The 26,641-nt window shown below is 41.7% G+C and overlaps 1 protein-coding gene across 13 annotated transcripts in view; it reads left to right on the top strand.

The window, feature by feature from the left end:
• Nucleotides 1-4,768: 4,768 nt before the first annotated feature.
• The window catches only part of CTNNA2 (catenin alpha 2), a 459,487-nt gene continuing 437,614 nt past the window's right edge, over nucleotides 4,769-26,641 (top strand). For all 13 annotated transcript variants that reach the window (XR_008430399.1, XR_008430402.1, XR_008430400.1 and 10 more), the window contains exon 1: nucleotides 4,769-4,801. The gene's annotated coding sequence lies outside the window, so the exon portion shown is untranslated. The remainder of the gene's footprint in view (nucleotides 4,802-26,641) is intronic.

Genomic DNA, 26,641 nt, shown 5'->3' with positions numbered 1-26,641 from the left:
CATGAGGCCCAAAAGAAGTTTAAAGTATTCCAAGTTTCACCTGCAGCTTTCAAAGTCTGTTTGAATTGCCTATGAGGTAGATCCTCCTCAATTTCTCTCACTTAGATATTAGTTAAATGATTATTTTCCTTAAAAACCCTCACTAGTCTTAGTTTCCCTGTTCTCCAAAATTCTCTTTTTCACTAAAGCACAAATGCTGTACAAATAGGAACAGGCATTCAGGATCAGGTGGAGAAAAAAGCCCATTTAGACACAGAGGTTTTGAGATAATAAGATATAAGAACTCAAAAAAGTTCTTGAAGCAAACAATCAAAATGGTTTTCAGCAATGATCTCTCTCGGCGCCGAAGAAAGTTCTACAACAGAAAAGATGAGTAAAAGGTGTGGAGATTTTTTTTATGTGTACACAGACACAATGCTGAGACTTTATCCTGGGAAAAGGGGGGAAATTCCTGCTGTGGTATTCTCACAAGAGCGAGATGTAGACATAAAAAAACACAGCTTGTAATACTTCAAGAAGCAGACTAAGCTATTGTAAGACTGAAAAAATGTCAAATATTTAGTCTAACTGAAGAAGCTGGTATTGTACAGTACTTAGATGCAAGGAAAATACAAGAAAACAGAGGAAAAAAAGATAAATTGTGTGACAGATATTATACCAAACACTAAATGTCCAGATAAGCCAAATGTGAGGGGAAAAATAGATAAACTGATTGTTACATTAAAAAAAGAGACAAAAAGCTAGAATCAGCATGAAGAAATAATATTGTGATTATATTTATAAACATGCTCAGTTTAATTTTAGATCTATCCTCAATGTAAATCCTTCTGGCATGCTGGAAAAGGTAGAAGTTTTAGAGTGTTGTCCTCACTATCAAAGTAACTTTGTCAGAGAACATATGCCACATATAATTTTATGGAGAAAATCTGTATTTGCTGGATTTTAATGGTAGGCGGAATAAAATTATTTATACTACACTATATCATGTCAAGGTCCCTCCTTTCTAATGTAGTTATTAAAGAAAAATAATTCAAAAGATGATTCAGAAAGTCGGGGTCAGATCTGTCTGGGCATCAGCAAACTGTAGATTACCATTTGAAAACCAGACTGCTGTGTGCTGAAATTTGCTGTGTGATAGATACCCTTGAAACCAACAATCTGCCTGTAAAGCCACAATTACCAAAGTAGAGTTCCTTGAGCAGAGAAACTTAACCCCCCCCCTTGATTTCCTTTTCTTGCTATCCCAGGGATCACACAGCTTTGAGTTCTTCCAAGAGGAATGCACTCAGAGAAACTAAATGCTCATCCTGCCACGTAAATCCTGTGAACTGTCCCCAGAGCTCACAAGACACCACGAATTCTCCTGAGCATCCTCTTTTTGGCTGGTCACTCTGTCCAACCAGAGTTCAATCAATGATCCCACTCCTTCCCTGATGGCCTTTTCCATAGCTAAGGGCTACTCCACCTATAGGAGGTGAATGGGCACAGTCAGAGGGTTCATCTTGCACAAAACCCATTTAATAACTGGGTTCTAGATCGTGACAGGCAGTTCCACATGTGACACAGAACTAAAAAAAAAAAAAAAAACCACAAAAAAGCATCCATGCATATTTCCCTTAAGCAGAACAGTCCTTTTGTCTGTCCTGCTAGTCCAAGTGCCCAATATCTCCACTGGTTTGGTGATGCTTCTTCTCTCTCCGTAGCTGGATATTGGCAGTGGGAGATCTCATGGAGTCAAAAGCATTTGTTTGGAGCTCTCAGTTGGCCTCCCTTGGCTGGTGTGAGCTACATTCACTCACTGAGCAGCTTAGCAGCTTATCTTAGTTTTTAGTAAACAGTGGTAGCAAATTCAGTTTTCTTCCTTTTCTTTGAGACAGTGATAAAAATAAGGGTGATTTCAAAAATACGTTAATAACCTAAAGGAAAGAAAGAAATGACAGAGCCTCTTTCAGGACCATGAAAAAAGTAAGTTCATGCAGCTCTTCCAGATTTTCAGATTTCTTCATGGCATTCTGGGAGATCTCTTAGCAACAGTCCAGCAATCCATGTCTTCTGTCTCAGATAAAAGTGGTCTGGACTAGGTAAGTAATCTCATTTATTTCTGAAATTGACACACTTTAAACAAAAACATACAAAACCAGCTGAATGAGTCCTTAGGTTGAAATTTGCAAGAGATGCATTTGAAGCCTTGCTACTGGTGAAGGGGAGAAATAGTATTTTTCATAATCATGCTTATTTATTATTTGTGGTCTTACATGTACACTATAGGTCATGCTCGTTTCAGTCGATGCCTAGAGGAACATTTAGCTGACATTAAATTAGCAAAGTAATGCATGGTGAAAAAGCAGTAGGTAATTTACCAGGTTCTGTCTGGGAACAGTCCTTGTTCCCATTAATATTTACAACATGCCAGCCAGTTCCAAAGGAAGACACTGCCCCTAGAACAACCAGCAATCCAAAACACATGGATTACAAAAATATAGGCAAGAAACAGAAGGTCTGTAGGTAACAGTTTCCTAACATCACACAGCTCCATTTAACAGGGTGGGAAGGACAATAACAGTACCTTGAAGAGGAATTTGGTGCCACCTGGAAACCTATTAAAGCACAAACTAAATCCCCAGTTTGCCTTGCACCAAGAATTTGCATCTCATCATAAAGGGGAGGTCAGCCTAACATGGTGTCTGTTCACACCTGACACTGTGAGGTTAAAACAATTCAAAGTATTTCTGTACACTACTGACTGTGACTACTTCCAGCTACGTGGCTGCACCAAGTATGTGCCACGAAGCATCTGGTCAAATTTAAATGAGTTCTTTCCTAAGAATTTTTTTTTCCCCATCTTCAATCCCTGAGAGAAGGTTCCTATGGAGCTCTGCTCCTCACTTATTCCCTGTAAGCACGAATATAGATCCTGACTATATTTTTATAGGAAGAGAGAAGAAAAACACTGGAAACTGCTGCCTCTACTTGAGGCCTAAGAGGCACCTGTACCACTAACATCATTCCCATACAGGCTGAGGCAGGGAAATTGTTTTGGCAAGATCCCTGCCAGCCTAAAACTGTCAAGCAAAGGTAGAAGCACCGGAGGACTCCTCCCCCTCCCCTCCTTGTTGCCTGTGAGTTTATGTAGAAGCCAGGGAAGCAGATGGATGCCACAAGAGGTGCAAAGGATGCCTGGAACAACAGCCCGTCAGTGGGATTGGCACTGCATGGGAACGGCAAAATCCCTTCGCGACACCCACGCTCCACAGGGATCCTCCACCACTGGGGCTCACGGCGCTTCGGGCTCAGCGGCTTTGGAGCAGGATGTGGCAGCACGTTCTGTCCAAAAGAGACAGCAGAAGGTGCTGCCAGCGTAGTGAAAAAAAAAAAAAAAAAAATAATAAGGTTGGTAAGATGAGCAGTAAGGTTGAAATAAGGAAATGAAAGTGCAAGGCTTTGCAGAGAGGACCAAACCCTGGTATTTGGTGCACAGAATCAGCAAATCACGGGATCAATTAGGTTGGAAAAGACTTCTGAGATTATCGAGTCCAACCAACGACCCAGCACCACCGAGCGCCACGTCCAGTCTTGCCTTAAACACCTCCAGGGATGGTGACTCCACCACCTCGCTGGGCAGCCCATCCCAATGTCTAACCACCTTTCTGTGAAGAAACCCCTCCTAATGTCCAGCCTGAACGTCCCCTGGAGCAGCTTAAGGCTGTGACCTGTCATCCTGTCGCTGTCTCCCTGTGAGCTGTCCCCCACTTGGCTACACCCTCCTGTTAGGTAGGGCTGCCGAACACCCAAGGAAGAAAGGACATACACAGAGTTTCTGGAGTTGAAGAGAACAGGAGAACTGAGGCTCCTGCAATCAGTCCTGACGGTACATCCATAACCCACCGACCTTCCCGCTGCGAGGCACTTGAGGCAGCGCATGGGACCATGACAGGAACGCACCCAGAGAACGCCTCCAGCTCCTGGCTCCAGCCCCGCTGCCACAGCTCCCAGCGCTGTCCCCGGGCCACCCGGCTGTGCCTGGAGAGCCCCCGCTGCCGGCACTGCCTTCAGAGAATCACGGGATGGTTTGGGCTCAAGGGGACACCGAAGCCCATCTCGTTCCACCTCCCACTGTCCCAGGTCGCTCCAAGCCCGTCCAACCCGGCCTTGTGCACTTCCAGGGATCCAGGGGCAACCACAGCTTCCCCGGGCAACCTGTGCCACGGCCTCACCGCCCTAATACAGAGGCATTTCTTCCTATTACCTAATCCAAACGCACTCTCTTTCAGTGTGAGCCCATTCCCCTGGCGCTGTCACAACCCGCTCTCGTAAACAGCCTCTCTCCATCACTGCCGTGCCTCCCGCCGCCCCTGCGCCTCCCGCTCCGCACCGCCCGCACCGGGGCCGCGTCCCCCGCTCCCGCAGCGCCCGTGCCCCGCTCTCAGCCCCCCACCTGCCGCAGCCTTGCCCGCTCCATACTCACGGCCGGCCTCGGAGCCGGGAAAGCGGCGGGTCCATCCCTCCCTCCCTCGTCGGCAGCGCCCGGCGGCGCAGGCGCGCTGCCGCCTCCTCCCCCCGTGGCTGTGGCGGGGCGGCCGCGGCGGCAGCGCCCGGCTCCGCTCAGAGCCCAGCGAGCGCGGCTCGGGCCGGCGGCGGGAGGAGGGAGCGAGGCGAGCGGGGAGGCGGGGACCGGGCGAGGGAGCCGCGCTGCACAGCCGGCCCGTCAGTGACCGGCGCTGCTGGCGAGGAGGAGGAGGTGGCGGAGGAGGAGGCGGCGGCGGCGGCGAGAGATTCTCCCACCCCCACCCACCGAGCTGAGGTGAGGCCAGGGCAAAGCATCCTCCTTTCTTCCTCTCATCCCTTCCTCCCTTTCATCCTTCCTCCCGACCTCCTTCCTTTAATCCTTCTTTCCTTATCCTCCTTCCCCTTTATTTCGCCTTCTCCTCATCCTTCCCTGCGCTTCCTGGTCCTCCTTTCCTTTCTTCTCTCCTTAGCCACCTTTCTCCACTCCTCCCCATCCCCCAGGCTCCCTCTCCCCGTGCCCACATTTCGCACCCTCCAGATATAATAATCTTGCCTTCCCCCCACCCCCCCCCTCCGGTTTTCCTTTTTTTTTTTTTTTTTTTTTTTTTTTTTAATGCAATTTCAATTCTCGCGCAGTGAAAGACCAGGAGAGAGAAAGAGACAGAGTCGGTCACAGAGATAATCCCCCCTCCTGTACAGAATGGATTTGAATTAATGGTCATTTTGTGGTGTGTGTATTATGGGAAGAGGGGGATTATTTTTAGGGAAGAAAAGAGAGGGTCAAAGGTGTGTTGTTTCACTTATTCATCTATTTACCCGCCATCACTTCGAGGTGAAGGCTGGCTCCGTATTATCTTAAGTATTTTTTTTTTTTAAAGGGGGTATTGTTTGAAATTATTTTCCTTTCTTCAGGCGTTAGAGGCTCCTTCCTCCCGTTTATCCATCGCCCTGTGCGCCCCTGTGATTTGCGGTCGCTGCTGCTCCGATTGTGTGAGCCGGGAGCCGGCGGGGAAGGGTCGCGGGGAGCGGGGCTGGGCGCTGGGGAGGGGGCTGCGGGCACCTCCTCCATCCCTTCCCTCTAGGCCTCTGCCAGGGTCTGAGACCTTCCCAAGCACCCGCTGCACATCCCAGCCAGCGCCCAGCCCGAGAGGTGCCAGCTCCCAGCAGAGGATCTGCTCCGGTGGCGAGGAGCGAAAGTTTAAAGCGTGGCTTTGTCTTTGCGTGGAGCGCCGGGGATGGCGAGGATGTGGGGATGGATGCTGGCTGGAAATCCACGGCAGCCAAAGTGTCTCCTTGTGGGGCTCCTTGGACTGGGAGAAGTTTTGCTCGGCCACGGTGGTGGTGTTGGGGAGCTGCCAGGCTTGCCTGGCTGCCGTGCCCATCTGGGAGGTGGCGTTGGGGATGCTCGGCGGGACATCTGAGTGCCAGGGCTTCGGGAAAGAAACTTTTATACATATTTACAGCGGGGTGTAGCGTGAGGTGGCAGGCGCTTCCTTCTCTGGAGGTTGGGGGGTGAATGCCCTCCCTCGTGTCTCGCTGGTTGCGTGTGATGCCTGGGTTCTTTTTAAGGTGATGCTCTGTCAGTTGGTGGTTGTGTCTCTCTCCTGTGGAGCACTGATTTGATTGCAAGAGTGCTTCGCCTTTTCAAACTTCTGCTTGCTGAATTTGAAGTTTGTTCATTCTTCACCAGGATAGAAACATTTCAATCCTCTGTTGTTTTAGAAATCCACAGATGCCACAGCAGCCGATGCTACAGCGCAACTCTGTGAGCCGGGATATTTAACGTGTATGTTGTACGTTACCTTGGCATGTATTCCTGAAAAATGCTGGACTTGTCCAGACTGCCATGAGTGCTGTGTGTGTTTTGGAGTGCCAGGTAGATGAGGAGCATAAACAGGGGCAGGCTCAAACGATGCTGCTGATGAGAACTCCAGATTTTCCTGGCTTTGTGGCTATTACAGTGCTGCTGGTTTTCATTTCTTACCTGTAGTGCCTGTGGTTGATACAATGCATTGTATCAGCCTTTTCATACTCCAGGTCAAACAGGATTCTTTCTGGAGGAGAAAAAGTACTGATGTGAAGGGTGAAGTTCTGCACTCAATTGTGTAAATGCTTGTTTACAGAAATACCACCTCAGCTGGGTACAAGGTAGCTGTAATTCCATTAATGGGCTCTGCTGGTGACAGAAGCCTCAACAGGAAAGCTTCAGTGTCACTCGAGCCCTTACATGGAAATACAACTGTAATTCATGCAGATTTTCTGAGAGCTCTTTTAATATTCATGTTGAGCATGCATGGTACTACTGAAATGCCTTTGAAGCACTGAAAACCAGGAGTATTTGTAGACTGAGGCTTGAAAGCCAAAGGGAGCAATTAGATCTCCTGCTCTGACCCCTGACTGTTGTAGTCAGTTGGATTTCATCCAGTTACTCTTGAATGCAATAATGTGCATTTGGCTGAAACATGTTTTCCAGAGAAATTGGAATTTTGATCGGAAGACAGTAAGAGGTAGAGAATCTGCTGTTTATTAAGTTATTTGGCTTCAGCTTCTAGTCACTGGTTAATGATGTGCCTTTCTCCACTATGCTAAAGAACTCAGAGTATTTTCTTACCATGGAAGTATTTATCTGCTGTAACCCAGTATGCCCTCTCTTTTCTACTTGAAAAACCAAGTGAACTGAAATTCTTTAAATTTGTCACTGCATGTGTTTTCCTCATAACTCAGTTTCTGGGGATTGTTTTTTCCGAATCCACTTTTTCAGCATTTTAATGAAAACGTGAGCTGGATGCAGCACACCAGAGCCTTGTCTCAGGAGTGTTTGGTGTGTTTAAATATTACCTCTCTGGTGTTACTCTCCTGCTGCTGCATCACATTTACATATTAAACCTTCATTTGCAGCCCTGCATTTTGATCTCCTTTTCTCTGGGTACTCTCACTGTGGCAAACCCTTTGCAGGACTATTTCTTTCCACAAGAGTTCATCATTCCCTAGACTGGCATGTGTTTTCCTGCTTGCAGCTTTATAACTTTGTACGTGGCTTTTCTAAATAACATTTTGTTTCTAACGTTGATTGATTATACCCAACACTCCTGATGGCTTTTTGGAACTGATTTATCTCAGTTATGTAGCATTCTATCAATTTATACTTGTGCAAATTATGTCATGATTTATGGTGTAGACTTAAAAATAATTGAAAAGGTGTTCCGTGGTAGTGGCTCCGCCTTTGGAGAGCTCCATGTTAATCTGACTTATGTTGTGATGAGTTCTTCTCAAAAGCTGCTCTTTTTTCTTTTTGAGATGTCACTGAACCAGTTCTTCACCAGTTTAATTGGTTCTGTTTGGTTGTCAGGCTCTCACAGAACACTGCACCAAGTGCCAGAGAAGTTTATACAGGCAGACAGATATTTCTGCCAACTGGAAGTATCAGTCATATCAAAGAATTAAACCACAATCATTTTAGAAAGTCAGCTTTCATTATTTTACTTCCTATTACTTCTTACAGAGCTCTGAGGTATCAGTTGAGTCCCCTATAATTTCTCTTAGAACTGCCATTGTTCTTACCTTGCTATGGTTACAACCACAGCATGTTTATAACTTAATGTTCATTCAGACTCCTGGAATTAACCCAGGATTTTCAGAATTCCTAAAAATCCATGCTGGTAGGACAGAGAGCTCCTTGGACACTTTTGAGAGTGCTTCTCCATGGTGATCTTTGGTCCGGCTTACCAAAAATATTTACTTCAAAGTAACACTGTTTTAACATTGTATTTGCAATGAGATGGAAAAATAATATTCTCATGAGGTACCAGGGAATCATCAACTTCTTTGCACATGCAGAATTACTTTTTGAATGTATCTGCCCTTTTGCACTATTGGTGTAGCTCAGAGTCCCTGTATAGCACCACACCTGTGTGACAGCTGAGATTTCTTTTGTTCCTGCAGTTCCCCCCTGCTTTTTTTCCTGCTGCCAAGAAATGTCTTCATCCTCACCTATTAGTTTTTTACACCTACTGTTTCAAAAAGTATGAATTTTTTATCCCTTAACACTTTTCTTCTTGTTACATATGAATTCTAACCACAGTATTTATTGAAATCTGTTTTGTGGCCAAATTGTAGTAGTTATGACAATGCCTTGCAGGTATTACATGCTGTCTGACACACCAGCATAAGATTATTTTTTTTTCTGTCTAGAGCAACAGAAAGACATTTTATTACATTTTAGGTGAGTAGGCTTTGCTTTTAATACAGCGTATTAAAAGGCTTGGCTAAACAAAGCTGAACTCTTTATTCGCTTGCTCCACAGTTTGTTCATAGGTGTATAAAGCAAAGGAATACTTTGAATTTAGATACAATATCAAATGGTCATGGAAAGATGAAGGGCAGCTATACAGAAATAATCATAAAATCACAGAATGGTTTGGGTTGAAAGAGACCTTTAAATCATCCACTGTCATGGGCAGTGACACCTTCACTATCCCAGCTGCTCCAAGCACCAATGTCCAACCTGGCCTTGGACACTTCCAGGGATTCAGGAGCAGCCTCAGCTTCTCTGGGCACCTGTGCCTCACTCACAGGGAAGCAGAAGTAAATAAATAATACAATATGCAGCTGGAAATGAGAAGGGCAATGTGCAGAAATGAAGAGTAGCAGCACTAAGCTGTTAGTCATTAGAGTGGCCTGCTTAGGACATAACTTGATGGGAGCTTTTGTGGCTCAGGTCTGTAGGAATTGTTCCCTTAGAGCTGCTTTAGGTAAGATGCAAGGAGGAGATATAAAAGACCAGAATGGGAAGATGAAAGTTAGAGAGAGAAAGTTGTGTATTTAGTAGGAGGGTGAGAGCTACTCCTGACTAAGATAAACTTGTTGATTTTGTGTAAACACTACATTTGTTACATTTGTTAGGATTAAGTGCTCTAAAAACATTGCCAAGGTGCAGCTTTCCAAGCCAGCAGGCTGCTGCAGGGGGCAGGGGCAGCTGAGGCTCTCGTTCCTCTCTGGAGCTCCAGTACTGGTGGGTGAGATCCTCCAGCTGGATCAACAACACCTGAACCTGACTGGGAGCAAACTGCTGCTGAGTCCAGCCTGCCCTGAGCAGTGTTGGAAAGTAAAAAAGACAGGATTTTTAAAAGACTAATGTAAAAAAAGGTTGAAGTGACAACAAAGACCAGAAACCACTTTTTTTTTTTTTTTTTTTTTTTTTTTTTTTTGGTATTAAAACAGTGGTTGATAACTCAGTTAACACCATTGTAAGTTCTGGTGCTCCCAATATAAGAAGGACATGGAATTGTTGGAGCAAGTCCAGAGGAGGGCAAAGAAGTTGCTAAGGGGACCAGAGCATCTTCCCCATGGAGACAGGCTGGGAAAGTTGGGGCTGTGCAGTCTGGAGAGGAGAAGGTTGTGTGGAGACCTCACAGCACCTCCCAGTATCTGAAGGGGCTGCAGGAAATCCAAAGTGGGATTCTTCATCAGGAACTGCAGTGACAGCACAACGAGCGATGAGTTCAAACTGAAAGAAGGGAAATGTAGGTTAGAAATGCAGAGAAATTCATCCCTGTGAGGGTGCTGAGCCCTGGCACAGGGTGCCCAGAGAAGCTGTGGCTGCCCCTGGATCCCTGGAAGTGCCCAAGGCCAGGCTGGACAATGGGGCTTGGAGGAACCTGAGCTAGTGGAAGGTGTCCCTGCCCATGGCAGGGGGGTGGAACAAAGTGGTCTTTGATGTCCCTTCCAACCCCAACCATTTCATGATTCTATTCTGATTTTAAGTTATTGCATTGTAGCTTCTTACTGTCGTAGAGGAATCCATCATACATCTAAATATATCCCGGAGTGATAACCCTGTTGTATCAAGGCTTTGGTTGGGCAGGCTCAGCACTCTCCAGCTGTAAATGAATTTTGTATCAGGTTTCTGGATAAGAGCTCTACATCTCAGTTTTCCCATGGTTTCCTCAGCATCACACACGAGCCACTGAGTGAGCAGTGATATCTGGTTCCAAGCAGTGGTTGGATACAGAAAGGCTTTCGTGAATGTTTCCAAACACTAGGATAGGTTGAAGTCATATTTATACAACAAAAGATCAGCTGCTCGGGGGAAGTAAACTCTTGTGACCATCAGTTACCAGTACAACTGGTTGGAAGGCAGGATTTTTGTGTTCCTTGTGTTTTGAATAATTTTTTTGTTTTGGCATGGAACGAGCAGGTGGATTTTAAAATTGTCAGCAAAATGAACAGTCTTTCCCCTAGCAGGACTCTTTCTTCTCCCCCCACTCCCATACACATTTTATTGTTTCAGATGTCTTGTGCTGTCATCAGACAAAGCATTTTGACTTCGTGAGGGGCAGGAGGGAAGCTTTTCTGTAGTTTTTTGCTGGTTGTGTGGACAAAGCACACCTTTCCTTGAAGTACTTTAACTCTTCTGAATCAGCATTTTCTGATAGCCAAGTTTGGTTTGGTTTTTTTGGGTTTTTTTTTCCTCCTTTGGAATATTTTTTGCCTAGCTGTGCTTTTCAGCCACATCACCCCCTGCATTAGTATTCTGGTACAGAGAACAGTGGAGAGACATTTTCAGCGTTGCAGCAGAGACTGCCCAAGTTTTCAGGCTTCTTAAGTAATGAGAATTGCTCAGTTAAGTGAAGCTGTATCCTGTAACATTAAGAACATCTCACAGGGATTGCATTTGAGAGGTAAGAAATACAGTAGAGTTTGTAGTTATACAAAAGAATTTCTGTGTTCAGAGTATTTTAAAGATATTTTTGTAGATACTCCAGTCTGCTGTTTTTACTGGTGTTACAGTCATTATTATGTGACATTTCTTTCTCCTGTGGACTTGTCCTTTTCTTTGAAGCTTTGTATTAAAAAAAACCCAACAAGCATATGTTACAATATGCTTAATGCAGACAAGAATATTCAAATGGAAGACAGTTTAAATGTAGGTGGAACTTAAATTCTGAATACAAAAAGTGGAAGTAGTTTTAGTCAGGGGAGGCTCCCAGGTGCCCAGGTGACTTCTGTAAATGGGGCTTAAGCTTTTAAGTTACTTAAAGCTTTTAAATGGATTATTCACTGTGCCCTTTTCTACAACTAATCAAGCTTAAATTTTAATATGCTGTTATTTACTAACAAAACCCACCCTTCCATATTCCATTTTTATGGCATTTCTCCATTAAAGCCCATTCAGCACAGCAGGAGCAGCTGAATCTCTCAGTTCTCTCAGTCGTGCTTGTAAGGAAAGGATCAATTGGAAATATTCCTGATGTTTTAAATACAGAAGCTGTGTCCATCCTGTGCAGAGCTGACAAAACCATTTTTATTAGTTCTATATATGTCTTTTCAAACATCAAAAGAAACTCCAAAAGGCTTCTTCCTAGTGATATAACTTTCAAGTTAGACTGTGGAGTAAAGCACTTAAAAAATGGAGTGAAATGTTGGTAAGCACTGGTTTTAGTTCTGTTGTAGTGTCATCATGTCAGTGGCAATAGATGTGTCCTTTCCAGAGGATGCACACTAAGAAAAATGAATGAACTCTTTCAAAAAGAGGCATAAGAATTATTTACAAACAGACAATCTGAGGCACTTGTTTTTATGTAATTAGGTATTTTTTTTCTCCTTTTCTACTTCTAGAAAAACATGTCATTGTATGCTTCTTGGGATAGGGAAATTCTTCTTCAAGGCTGTTCTGTAACTTTAATTCAGAGGGTTCTGTAAATTAATATTTTTATGTAAATGAATGAACATAAATCAACAGAAAATAGGTGTGATGTCCTTTGTTGTTAAATACTAATTTTCTTGAATGTTGTTATCAGGTCTTTCTTCCAGATCTAAAATTATCAGCTGTGATAAGTTACTCATGGTTAATTCTTCATTTTATTTATGGAGAAACTTTGAATATAGAACCCAAATACTATTTTTTTTCTTCTGCATCTCTGTAAAAAATCATACTATGAAAATGGTTATTTCATTTTTTACAAAATAGCACAAGATTGATTCTAACATTTTTTTATTGTAACAGACTATTTAAGTAAAATTTTGTCATCTGTGCTTGGTTTTGATAGAGAATTTATCAAAGAACTTCATAAGTTGTTATCCCATGGTTACAGATGTTGACTGTTCAGATAAGAGACTGTAGATGCTTACAAGGAAAGGTATAAAATGGATAGCAACTGAAATATGAAGTGAGAAAAATCCAGGGTAATCAGGAGAATAGTTCTTCCATTTGTAAAATATAGGAAAGCTGGTTACTTTAATTCTTGCAATTGAAATCCACAGGCGACTCTTTAAAATGACGTTATAGAATAGCAAAGAAACAACTTCCATAAAAGTGCCATTTGTTACCCTTTTTTTTCCCCCTTAATGGGGTCAAAGTGAAAGAGATTCATATATTTTTATTGCAGCATATGAACTCCTTTCTAATTCTTGTGCAGATAGTGTTCAGTGCTTACTATAATCAAGTCACAAATGCAAATTCAGAATTACAGCTGCTTAGTCTAATTTTAAACGTCTCTATTATCTCCGTCATCTACATTCCCAGTGCTTGGATGCTCCCAGAAATACTTCTAAGAACAAGAAATCCTCAGGAAGCCTGTGAATGAAGGAGGATGAGGTGGAGTAGGGAGAGAATCAGGATAAAAAGGCTCTGACAAATGTCCTGCTCGCTGGGAGCGCTGCTGGGAGCGCTGCAGAGTTTGCAGAGCTGTTCCTTGCCTTACAGGGGTGGCCCATGCTCCCCCTAAAATTCAAGCTGAATTTTATTCAGCGTGTTTTGGACTCTTGGCTTTGCTAAGCGTTGTTTCTGGGTCACATCTGATACCAAGCCAGAGCAGGAAGGTGAAGAAAAGGAAAGAGAAGAACTATTTCTGTCCTGTGATTTAATTTTCCTTGCGTGGCTTAGGGAGAGTTCTGTGCGTGGCTAAGGCAGCAAGCTGAATCCCTCCATGCTCTCACACACTAATTGCATCCTGGAACAAAGTTTTTTTTATTTTTCCTTTCACACTCAAATTCCAATCCTTGCATTCAGGCCTGAGCCCAGGGGATGTGGGTGAGTGTAGAGGAAGTGCTCAGATGCTTTCTAGGTGCTAAAGAGCAGTGGGGACACAAGTCCTGGGCAGGATTGTCTTCTACTCATGCAGCATCAAATCCTATACACATTTTATCATTCTCTGTATGCTTGCCTCATCTTCTGAATAACTTAAGTGCATTGCCAAAGCATTTTCTGCAAATACTTTATGGTTTGCTTTATTCTAGTTCTGTACTTACTACCAATTTTGTTTACAAATTCAGCCTAAGAACTAGAGAATGTCTGTGTTCAGATATTTAACCTCATTTGGCTGTGTAAGAAACAACATTTTATTATTGTTTTTAATTATTTTTACTGTATTTAATTATAATTTCCTTAATGTGATCAGTGAAACTATCACCTTGCTTCTTGTGGAGTCTTCTTGGAACGTCAGGCAAAGGTATTGAATGGTCCCAGGCGATCTCAAACGCTGCAGCACAAGCTAATTTACATGACAGAGTAGTATGGAAGCATACATTTTGTGCAAACATAGCCAAAAAGCCTTCAGAATTAATGTCTTGAAGTAGTTGAGAAAGCTGAGTGACTGTAGTAGCCATGGTAACTTTTTTCCCTTTTGCTTTTAAGTAGAAACATCACTGATTGCAAGGCTCCGTGTGAGCCTGAAGCTGGGGATCCGCTCAGCAAACTACAAATGTGGTGGCAGCAAAGGAAAAATCCCAGATAGCTGGACAGATTGAGCACAGGGAGAGCAGTGTGGATTGGCTGTAAAAATAGTAGGCTTGCAAACACAATTAAGCTGAGAGCTCTAATTGTGGCAGAGATGCTTTTTTGGAGGCTCCACACTCCATGTTCTCCTTTTTTGCTGCTAGTTTTAGAACTGTTTTGGCTTGACATGTGCTGAAGCTGCACATCCCCTTTAGCTCAGATGCTGCCAGACGCTGACTTTGGACTGACAGATCCTTGCAAACTTGTTTTCATCCTAAGGGTGGAGCCAGCCTAACTTTATTTTAATTGTTTTATGGCTTTTGGGTTCACGAGAGTGATGCTGAGATGCACTGACAACATGAGTGTGTTCAGGTCTCTTGTCAGCTTAATGAGTTTATTTTTGCTGGGTGGTTGACAGTCAGCCAAAAGAAACAAAAAAATCACATAGCCCAAGAACAGCTTCTTGGCTGGTTTTTCATAAGAAGATCAGCCAGGAGGAAGAGGAAACACTAGAGATGGGTATTTTTAATATCAGTTTTCCATAATGGTGTAAAAATGGGGATCTCTTAGTTTTGCTCTCTCTGCACCATAAACACATTAGAGGTGGTGTGAGGTCTGTTCTGTTGCCATGATATCCAGAAAAAAGGTTTGTGCCACTCTTGGGGTGCTGCAGGATTTGTGATGTCTAAAGCTTTTCCTGGTCAGCTCTTGGGAGATAACACACGGTAAGTAAATATTTCTTGAAACAGAGTGAGATGGGCTGTGGGGTGATTAGGACATGGGTGGATCAGAGAAATCAATGTTTGAATACACAAAAAGAACCTTTAAGGCAGGACTGAAAACCACATTCCCCAGAGAAACACCATAGGAAGTGTATCAAGGGCAAGTCCTGCATTCTGCACCTGGGATGGGACAGCCCTGGATGTGTGGACAGACTGGGGAATGATACCCAGCTCAGGATATTCTGTGATTCTATAAAATAAGACATTGGAGTTTAAACACTTCAGGTGTGCTTGAAATTACTGCTGAGAATTGCACAGACTGATTGTATCTCCAAAAATTTTGAGTGACCTTCTACTCTCACCCCTTGGCTGGGCTGGTTCAGATGTTTCTCTTTCATTGCTGTTTTTCATTAAGAAGTTGTTTTTCATTGGGGTGAAAGCAAGATAATGTAAACAAGGAAAGAATTTGGAAATCACTCTTTAAAAAAACGCGGTTTTAATAATTTCCACCTAGCTTTAACTGGAAATTGGAATGGAAGTCACCTCTGGGCCATTGCAGCTCAGGCATGGGAAACACAGCAGAGCACAGCTGCTGTGGGACAGGTACATCACAGCAGGGCTTTTAACAGCTTCAGGTACTTAAGAGGTCCTTTTATTAAGAGGAAAATATGTAAATACAAAAAAAGGAAAAGTCTTGTGTCTGAGCAGATAAAGCTCCTTTATGTATTAAAATAAAACTAAAGCACCCATATTGAATCTAAACTCTGGTCTTCACTTAATCCTCCTTTTGCAGTAAATTCAGCGCCGTGAATCTGAAATCCGTTTCTCCAATTTCAAGAAACGTGCAAAACATGAGGAACACTTAACAAGGACTGAGTAGAAAGATTTATTTTACCAGGAGCCTCTTCCAGCGTTGCAGATGGTTTCTGGCTGTCTTGTCTAAGGGACTAGTTTGGGTGTTCAGATTATGCAAGATTAAATCCTTGATCCTCTGAAATTAATTACAGAATTTTCATCAGTGTTGCAAAGCTCTTACCCAACACTTCTGGAGCTGGTTCTGCCTTTGGCTGTGGATTGTGTCTGTGCCTTTTAAGTGTAGATGGAACCAGTCCTGTGTGCTATTACAGTGATACATAAATTGCTTCTATCTCTGGAAAATTCAAATGTTTTTCTGTGTTACCTTGTAGAGCAGTCGTGAGCACTGATTGTGTCTGTTACATGCTTTAGAAAGCATATGATTTATGCGAGCAGAATTTTTTTTTTTTTCCATTTTAACATTAAAAAAAAAAATTAGCAATAAGTGTCTGGTACATCAGCTCTTCTTTGCATCTGATTTCTGAGCTGCTGCAAATACACAATACATACTGCTCAACCTTTCATTTTAATGAGCTACTTTTGTGTTGTTGATTTAATCCAAAGACTGCTTTTCCTCTGAAGTGAGAGGCTTCTGTTGTCATGTTGGGCCAGTAGAAGAAAACATTACAGGTGGATTGAGTTCCCTAAATATGACAGAGTCACCTGGCAGTGTTCAGCTTTGCTCTTCATTTAGGGCATGGGTCTCATGCAGCTCTGATTCTGTACAATATTCTGGGTTATAGCTCAGTGCCAGAAACAGCCCCAGCCATACCAAAGCACTGAGTTACTTGATAAGTTTCACTGTATTTCTCCCCAAAGGTGCTGATGTGGGTGGAAAAATGCCCTGGGAGGAACCACAACTCAGGGTCAGACTTTAGTGTGGCAGGGTACATGAAATGATGGTGAAATTTCATGAGAGAACCAGCATTTTGGCAAAGTGAAAATAGAATTTCAAATATCTTAAATTCTGGGTATTACAGACATATGTATTTTATATTCTGTGTGATGAATCTGAATTAACTCGGGGCCTGTCTTTCTAAACACAGGGTTCTGTGGAAAACATCACAAGGAGATGCTCTGTCAAGGGCAGTGATCACAGTCAGTATGTTAGAAAGGTTTCATTATTTGTTTCTCCAAGGAAATTTTGGTGTCTGAGGAGAAACAGTTGTGTTTTCATTTTTGGATCCCACTAAATAAAACAGATGGATTAGGTGGAAGTGTGTAATCACTTGGATTTCTTCTGTCCCAGCAGTGATACCATACCACCACTTACAGTCCTTGAACATATTTAATCACCATTAAAGAAGGTGTTGGGTTTTTAACCATATTTATCAAGGTCCTCTCTCGTGAAAATGCAAAGCAAAAACTTACCACCACCTTTTCCTGAAAGGTGCCCCTGCCCATGCCAGGAGGTTTGGAACTAAATGGTCTTTAAAGGTTCCTTCCAACCAAACCATTGTGTGATCCTGTGATTTTATTCTTAGAAAGAAAGAATTTTGTGGAGAGTGATTCCTAAAATTCAATCTAAACTTCAGACCAAAAAAGTGTATGTCTATATATTTCTAAATAATGGAGAGCAAATTACATGTCAGTAATATTTTTAAAGCTAAAACCATTTGAATGTGTTTCAAAAATTGAATTCTGCACAATATTGTGAGAAAGCTGGAAAATAGGAAAAGTTGTTTTTTATTATGTTAAATTATTGTGCTTCAGGTGATTTCCAGATATCTTATGTGTCAAAGTAATGAGCACTTCCCATGCTGAATTAGTTTCTGCTAAGTTAGGTTCTTAAGCCAAAGGAAAAATTTAATTTTTAAGAGCTGCATTTCTGTGAAGGTTGTTACAAAATGTGAATCATTGTAGTGAGGCCTCAGTAAAGTGCAATCTATTATTCCTTGTGTTTTATTTCAAGCCAGCTTGAAATGTAGGGAGATGCTTTTTTGCTCCACACTGCCTCAGAGTTGCTGCAGTCCAATGTTTTCTGTCCTGGTGCTATTTTTGTTGCTGCTGTTTGTGTTGAAGGCTTGTGATTTCATTAACAGTTATTTTAAAACCTGAACAACCTGACAGAGGGCTAAATAGAGCATAATTCTGTTTCCCATGTAGATAAGCTCAACAACACATGAATAAAAATCAGCTTGGCCTCTCCTCCACGCTTCACAAGTCTCCCGTGTGGCTTTGGGAGCCTTTGGGAAATGGGCCACGTTATCTTTAATTTTTTAAACAATTAGCAATACTTTAATCCAGAGTGTATTTCTGGATGAATTTATGAATAATAATAGTTGTGGTTGTTAGGACTCCTTTTTTCCTGGCATTTTTTCTCTGTGTTTCTGGCATGGGGGAGTGGGATCTTATCCCATGAGCCACGTTCCCTGGGTGGGAAGCCATGCATTGAGCGAAGGAGTGAAACAATTTTCCCAGACTTTGAACCCATGTTAGGTTGTGATAACCCTTGAAACCCCAAACTTGTGCCTTACATGTTAACTGCACCTGTACAAGTCATCCTAAGAGAGTCTTTGTCACTCAGGGTGTCACAACACAGGCTCGTGGATGTCCTTAGAATTAAAGGACTTTGATTAAATTACACAGGCTCTCCTGATCCTTGTTTTTCTGGCCTTGAGATCGGTATGGTGACCCTCTGCTGACACTACAGAGAATGTGGGCTTTGTTGATGAATTTGAGATCTGCCCCTGAAGTCTCAACCAGAGGTGCTTGCTCTACAACACCAACTTTGTTTGTTGAGGTTATCCCTGTGACATTTGTCCCTTCTCCACATGGTTCCATGTTCTGATACTTGTATTCATTTCGTGTGATTTGCTCAATATAAGAAAACAAGCCCGTGCTACGTTTATTTTTAAGTGAAGAGAAATAAATTACTTTCTCTGGAATGATGACAATGAGCTGTTTATTACCACAAGCTGTGCGTTTTATTTTCTTTTACTTAGAAGGCAGTGATTTGTCTGAATTTTTGGAGTGGTTTTTAAGTGAATAATGATATAAGAGCCTTCTTACTTGAGGCTTCTTATAAATGTAGTTATTTATATGAGGAAAAATTGTTCAAGCGTGGATTATTTATGTGGAGGAGAAAACTGGCTCTGGATTGATATAATTTTTCTTTCCCATCTGCTCTGAACGAATTTGTTTGTGAGCAATGAGTGCTTGCTTGCAACTTTGTTTTAGATACTCAGGAATGCGTTTTAGTACTTCCCTTAATGAAGTGATCCAATTCCAACCTCACCTTTTGTTCTTCAAGGCAAACTTTGTTCTCTCATGGCTTCAAAGAGGTGTTGTGGCCTTTCCTCTTTCATTTTTAGCAGACCTAGTTTCATGAGGTGGTTAAAAGGTAGAACCAATTTTTTTTTCCTTTGGCCTGGTGATATTGTCATGTTTTTTCCTCTTTTTTTGTTTTTTTTCTACCAACAACTAAGAAGATTAATTGCACTTTGCTCCCACTGTGTTTTGATTTCACTTTTGATGCCAGTCAAAGATGGTCCAGTCTATGCCTGGAGCCTGGGCTCAGCCTCCTGAGGGAGCTGTGATGTCAATTTACCCACCAGATTGTTTCAAAGTGGGTAATTCTGTCATGGGGAATTGTTGGTTAAAAGAGCATCCAAGCAGCCTTCCTAAAGCATTGTTAATTATTGACAGTAAAGAGAGACCTGGAAGGGTTTATATCAATAAAGATCTCTCCTACCTCCAGCCAAAAATGACCTAATTTTTTTTTTTTTTTTTTAGGTACACCAGCAGGATTTGTCTGTAAACAGTTTCTAAGCAACAGCTCCCTGTCCTCTAGAAAGAATGCCACATTTTATCCCTGACTCCTGGGTTTTACTGCCCTTCTGCCCAAATCTGCCCTGGTTTAGGGGGAGGCTGGAGGAGCCTCTTCTGCAAGGACGATTCTCCTCTTTTGTAGTACCAGCACCCACCCAGGGCTCGCTGAGGTGTTGCAAATTAAATCACTGTCTCCCTTCGTGCTGCTTTGCCAACAGCTTTGCTGTCACAGGCCAGCACTGTGAATTATTTCTGTGCAGCTTCATAAACATTCTGTAATGATCAAAGAGCTCATATTTCTACTTCCATTTAAATCCAGGAGGTGACAAACCAGAAACACTGCAGTAATTTTTTTTTTCCTTTAAATAATTACATGATTTGAACTGGTTTTAAGGGAAAAAGTGAGTTTTCCCCAGAGAACAACAGGTCTCTGTTTTCACCAAGACTTTCAGACTGGGGGAAATTCAGAGGTAAAGAAAAAGAGAGGCCTTTGTCATCTGATTTTATTAACCCCATCCCTGGAAGTAAATGTTTAATTTGTTGAAGATCTGGGAGGAAGAAGAGTCACAACCTCATCAGTTAGCAGAGGATGGTGGGACCTACAAAAATATTTTGCTCATTTTACTCGGTTATTTTTAATTTGCTCCGGTTTCTGCTATTGTTACATAGTATTTCAGTTTGAAAAATGGTCTTGCTGCTTTTATTAACAGAGAAGGCCTGTGGATGTTGGAACTGTTTGGATTTGAGTAATGGTTATGATTGATAATATAGGCTGTATCCTGTGGCCTGATTTAAAGGAATTGTAGAGTTTATTTCTTCTCTAGATGAGGTAAAATGATAGGTCTTGTGTTTGAGAAAAACAGAGCTCTCTGTATGTTTCCTCTGCTATTGTGAGGAGCTGTCTAGCTTCTTACAACTCTCTTTGATTTCAAATCAAACAGAGGAAATAGAGATTTCTGCCATGTGCAGAATGGGGAGTGAAAAAGTAGTGGAGGCACTTTTCTGGCTTGCATTAAGAAATAAAAATGAGGAGAAGGAATTCTGAGAGAGGGGTTAGGTGTTATGTTGTGCAAGTGGAAAGCACAACAAGAAAAGAAGTTTAAAATACCTGTTTAAAACTTAACATCAAAGTGAAAAAATCTGGAGTTAGAAGATGGATGAAACATGAGCTTTTGAAGAACTTTTTATGAAAAGGGCAATAAAACTAAGATTTGTGATGTTCTTACTCTTCAGGGGCTGCTAGGGTGGCTTCCTGTCAAATACCATAAAAACAGGCTGATGAAAGAGTGAGAGTAAATTCTGGTTTTTACTGTTTTTAGCATTCTCACCTTCTCCATTACATTTTCACCAAGAGTAGTGTATCATCATAAAATTCAGACTGAAAATGAGCTTTTGGGGCTTTGTGCCTTTCTGTTCATTTCTTAAGTAAAGAAAATGGTAATCTCTGGCAATCCCTGCCAATATTAGGCTGATGTTTCCCTCTAGCTTCGGGCCAAATTTACCTGATTATTTGTCTTTCATGTAGAATAATTCCTCATTATTATCATTATTTCTCTGTTATTATGTGAGACATGGATAAATCCCACTGAAAGAATGTCTCTGTTACTTAAATATTTCACTGTATACTAAATATTCTTTACTCTAAAAGACATGTTCTTGCATCTTTGCAAGCTCTGGGTTTATAGAAAAACCTCCCTTTTCATAAGTGAACGATTGTAGCTTTGTTTCCTGCATATATTAACAAAATGTTTGAAGATTGAAGGGAGTGAACATGCAGTGAGTCATCTCGTGTGGAGAATAAAACCTGATAGATTTGTGAATGAAATCCAGCTTTGTGAAGTGGAGCATGTAGTTTATTATTGCTGCTTTTTGGGGTTGTTTGGGTTTTTTTTTTTTTTTTTTTTTTTTAGTTTATTTTTGCTTTTAACAGATGTGTGAGGAAGGTTTTAATTAGACTCGGGAAGTGCTGTCTTATACATTTGTAAATCAGCAAATACTTGGATGAATTGAATTCAGTGGAACTTTAATATGGCTGGGAATATATCTGCCTGAGATGTTTTGAAGAATTTTTGGAAGAGCCTCCATTGACTCTGTTTGGCTTTGGTACCGAAACACAAACACGTGAATGTCTAGAAAGTTTGAAAGTGAACTGAACACTGAAAGTTTGATGGAGTTCCTTGACTTTTGTGTGTTAGAACAAGTGTAGGATTTCAGCAGAATTGTGGGTTGGTCTGATGACATCTCTGGAATGCCAACCTCTGCCCATGTCCAAGCGTGTGTTGTAGAAAGATTTCTGCAACTCAGAAAATACTAAACATGCTGATCTCAGGGAAAGTGAATAATAAAATCTGTCCTTTCTGTGGTGGTGCTTGGAAACAAGAGGATATGTGTGGTTCCATTGATCCCTGGATATTCCATCCAGCCCCTAAGAACCAGCTGGTCATGGACTCCCTGAGTCTCAGGGCAGCAACTGGACCAGAGCTTTTCATTAAGGACAGAAGTGTTATTGTTGCACAGATTTCCTCATTTGTGTTCCTTTCACTTCTGAAACATCCTGCTGCAATTGGTTCCATGAATCTGAGGGGACAAATGTTGCCTGTTTGATGGTTTGAAGTCTGATGGGTGAAGAATTTGAGGTGCATTTAAGTTCTTGTGTCACAGGGGCTGTTGGGAGTTCTGTTCCACTCTGTGCCACCTGTCTTCACACAGAATCATGGAATGGTTTGGGTTGGAAGGCACCTTAAAGATCACCCAGTCCCCACCCCCTGCCATGGGCAGGGACACCTTCCACTGTCCCAGGTTTCTCCAAGCCCCACCCAACCTGGCCTTGGTCACTTCCAGGGATTGGGTGTGGTTTAATCATATTTCTTCTCTGTGATTTATTTAAAAATTGAATAATCAGGTTTGTTTAGATTCTCTTCATATGGAAAGCATTCCATGTCTCCAACCTCCATTCCATGTCTCAGGGAGACTCTGTAGATCCACCTTCTGGTTCTGCCAGACCTTTGTGGAGATGGAAGGACATGAGGCATTAAGAATGCAGGTGTATAATAGATAGTGACATACAAATATTTTGCATTTTTTTCCTGAACAAGAGCTGTGCAGAACTTGAGTTTTTCAGAGGGCTCTGGGATCAGCTGCTATCTTCAAGCCGACCATTTTACATGTAAAGTAGAGTTACTTTTCCCCATGTTATTCCCATGTTGTTCTTCGTTTTATGCACTGGTGAAAAATGCATTTTCATTAGCCATTTTTGCCCCTGGTCACTGAGCTTGATAATATCTGCAATCTGAGCAGGGAGATTTATGATGGAGTGTTCTGCTTTATTTATTTATTTATTTATTTATTTATTTATTTATTTATATTATTCATTAGAAATAGTCACTTTACTCTTCACCTCCCTTTTTTCCCAAAGTGGTGGCAGGAATTCTTTCTGGGGATGGTGATACTGTTCTACAAGTTCTAGAGGGAAGATGTGAGGTTGTGCTTTGCTTTCCAGAGAGCTCAGAATCCAATTAAATAAAGAAGTTCATCACTTTAACAGGCTGTATAATTATATTACATGGACTGAAGTTCTGCAATGAAGTAGGAAAAGCTCAGAGAGGATGAGGCAGAATTTGTCTGAAGACAACTTCACTGACATTTGATGTCAGCGATCACAGGAGAGGAAAACTTGGTTTTGAATGAGTTTGGGACTAAAACTGCTGTTGAAAACATCTGAAACAGTGATCACAGAAATTTTGGTTCAAAGCCTTGTAGGAGGTGGGGGAAAAAGGCAAATTCACCATGGTAGTGTTTAATCTCCAAAGAGAACTACACATACAGGGAGATATGATTAAAAGGCAATTAAAAAGAACACTTTGGGATTTTGTTCTTGAGAAACTTCACAGAATCATAGAATCATTTAGGTTGGAAGAGACCTGGGAAATCATAGAGTCCAACCATTTCAAGGAAGTACGGAAAATAAATAATATTAATTAAAAAAGAAAATGAGGGAAAGGCAATGAGGACTCAGGACAGCAGCAAAAGCTACTTTTATATAAGAGAAATTTTTGAAAAAAGTATCATAACGTGCAAGTATTCAAAGCCCAAAACGTTGCAGGGGAGGCCAAAAATAATTCTGCAAAAATGCTCAAGACGTGAAAAGCAATTATGAATTTTTTTCAAGTGCTTTGGAAGCAAGAAGTGTTGCAGAGAGTTGGCAGCCAGTTGAAAAAGGAGGTAGGAAAGGTAAAAGGCAAAGAGGATGAGGACCAGAAGAAAAACCAGGGAGAGCCTGAGCATCCTTGTTGTGAAACAGCCTCTGAAGGGTGTTCACAGGGAAGCTTCCGGAAAAGACAGCTGAGACTGAAGTGTTGGTTAAAGGTGTTTTAGAGGAAACAGATACAATGAGTAATATGTCACTAAAATTGAATTTCTTTCTAGCTCACCATGCATTCATGTTGGGTCTCACCCTTGTTGCCCTGTCTCAGATACAGCAGCTGCCTCAGGGCTCAGGTTTCACAGCACAGAGAGCATTGATTAGATCCTGGATTGACATTGGCTGCTTTTTGCCAATTTGTATCACTACTTAATATATTACTTTGTTTGAAAAGGTGCCAGTAAGTTTCACCTTTTCTCTTTTTCTTTTTTTTTTTTTTTTTTTTTTTTTTTTTTTTGGTTTTGTTTTGTTTTGTTTTGTTTTGTTTGTTTTTAAACCCTATCATTTCCCATCACAACCCTGTATGAAAACACTTTGTATGCCACCAAGGTGCCTGTAATAATTGATTTACCTGATAGCCTGAAAGTTTCATTGCCTCTTTTGAGTTTATCTGGGTTCCTTTGTTTTCTTAATCTTCACAGAGATTATTTTTTCAGAGACATTGATCAAAGATTCACTATCAAGATGAAAACTGTATATGAAAAGTTCCTCTGTGGAAAAATTAATCTGATGTTAGGAAAATTACTTTTTTTGAAGGACTGCCATTCCATTGTCACCTCTTTACTTCTCACATTTCCTTTAGCCTGCAAATACTAATCACTTGTTAATTAATCCCATCAGAATGCAGGATTTTATGTATTTATGCAAGAAGTTACTGCTTGTTTTAATGTTGGAAAAGAAAAAATGCATTTTCTGGCTTTCTCCTTGACTTGGGGGATTTTCAGTTCCAGTAAGAGTCAGATGGGAGAGGTGTTTTGAAGACTGAAAACCAGATTAGATATGTTGGTTTCCTCTGTGGTCAGAGCACAGAGTGATGGTAATTGCTTGGACAGGTTACAAACAATTCAAAATACAACTCTGCAATTACTGTACCATTTTGTCTTGGGTTTTCTGTTAAATCTCTCTCTCTATATATATTTTTTTTTTTCTGAGTTGGTGCTATTCCCTTCTGTATTGCTTCTTCAGATTCTTCCCAGATCCATTAATGGTGAAATCAGTTTCCTTCTGAGAATAACACCATAGCACCAGTGAAAAAATACTTTAAACTCTTTAAAATGCCCTGCACTGAACCTCATGTAATAAGTTTGAATTTTGTTTTGTTATTTTCAGAACAGGTAATCTTTAAAATTTCCATAATAATTTTGAAACGGCCACTTAGAGGATGTGGCAGTGCAGAACCACAAGCATCTCAGATTTATGTCTTCTGACCGTATGGATCTGGCTGCTGCTTTTCAGAGGAATGAATTTTGAGGATTCTCAGTGAAATACCCAACAGTCTCTCTCTCTCACTGGGACTATGTAACTTGTAACCATGTGTGTTTATAGGTGTCCCTTGGTTCAAAAAGTACAGTTGTAGAGTGATGGATATTTTAAAGATCAAGCACTGTTCTTCAGACCTCTTTATGTAAGAGATATAGAAAAAATCCACATTTAAATGCTGATTTTTTTTTTTCTTGGTGTAGAGATTTTTCTAAGTTTTAGAGGTCAGCCAGGTTTCTTTCCTCTGTGGAGTTAGGACAAAACCAAGTAAGCTGAGTAACTTCTGTGTATTTGTCTCATACCCCGCTGCTCTCTCCTTCCCAAGAGCAGAGATTTGTATCTGGAAAGCCAAATATTTTCTCTCTACCATTTCCTAGAGTGCTTTCCCCAGACAAGTGCTGTCCTGCTTTGGGTACAAATGGATAAGGTCAGGGCAGTTTCTAATCCATGACAGCTCCAGCTTTCTTTGAAGTCCATGGGTGTCCTGAGCATCCTCTTCCAGGCTCAGCAGAGGGGATGTTTGAACAGCTTTCTCAGCATAGCAGACTTCTCACCAACTCCACAAAGTCCCTGCATTTCTCTCAGCTGTTTAAAATTCATGTGCTCCCAGCTTATTAAAACTGTTTTTCCTCTCCTTTCTCTGTGCTTGTGATTCTTTCACCTTCAGTCAGTAACAGGAAATCCTGTGCAGATTGAAAAGGCTGTAGAACCCAGATGTCAGTCATAATGCCTCAGTCTTCCTTCAAATTGGTTGTTTTCAAAGGACAAGAAAATTGTTCATGATACGTATATTTAATGAAATCACACTGCTCATTGAGTTTATGCAGGTTTGCCTGGGGGTGGGAATAAAACCATGATCAATTTAAACATAGCATCAGTTTCTGTTCAGCCTTACTGTAAAAAGGATAATAAGGTTTTCATTACAGTCTTCGCTTTTCCAGAGGTTTATATCACCTACTAATTTACTCATTATAAGAACATTACATGGAAGCTTCGTGTACTAATCAAATTCCATTTGCAGAAAAATGCTCTCCTAACAGCCTTTCCACCTGCTCTGGAAAACAGGTGGTTTGCAAAAATTGCACTTCCAGACACTTTGGTTCAGAGAGAAGGGAATGTCAGATCAGGGTTCTCTCTGTTGTGGTGCAGGAGCTCCCTGGTTTCTATTCCTGTGTTTCATCTCATCCCAGGACTTTTGCCATATGAGAAAATGCTCCAAGGCTGGAGCCCCTCTGCTCTGGAGCCAGGCTGGGAGCTGGGAATGTTCTCCTGGAGAATGGAAGGCTCCAGGGAGAGCTCAGAGCCCCTTCCAGGGCCTAAAGGGGCTCCAGGAGAGCTGGAGAGGAACTGGGAACAAGGGATGGAGGAACAGGACACAGGGAATGGCTTCCC

The sequence above is a fragment of the Vidua chalybeata genome, chromosome 4 (genome assembly GCF_026979565.1).
Source record: "Vidua chalybeata isolate OUT-0048 chromosome 4, bVidCha1 merged haplotype, whole genome shotgun sequence".
Classification (NCBI taxonomy): Eukaryota; Metazoa; Chordata; class Aves; order Passeriformes; family Viduidae; genus Vidua; species Vidua chalybeata.
This window is presented reverse-complemented; position numbering and strand designations above follow the sequence as displayed.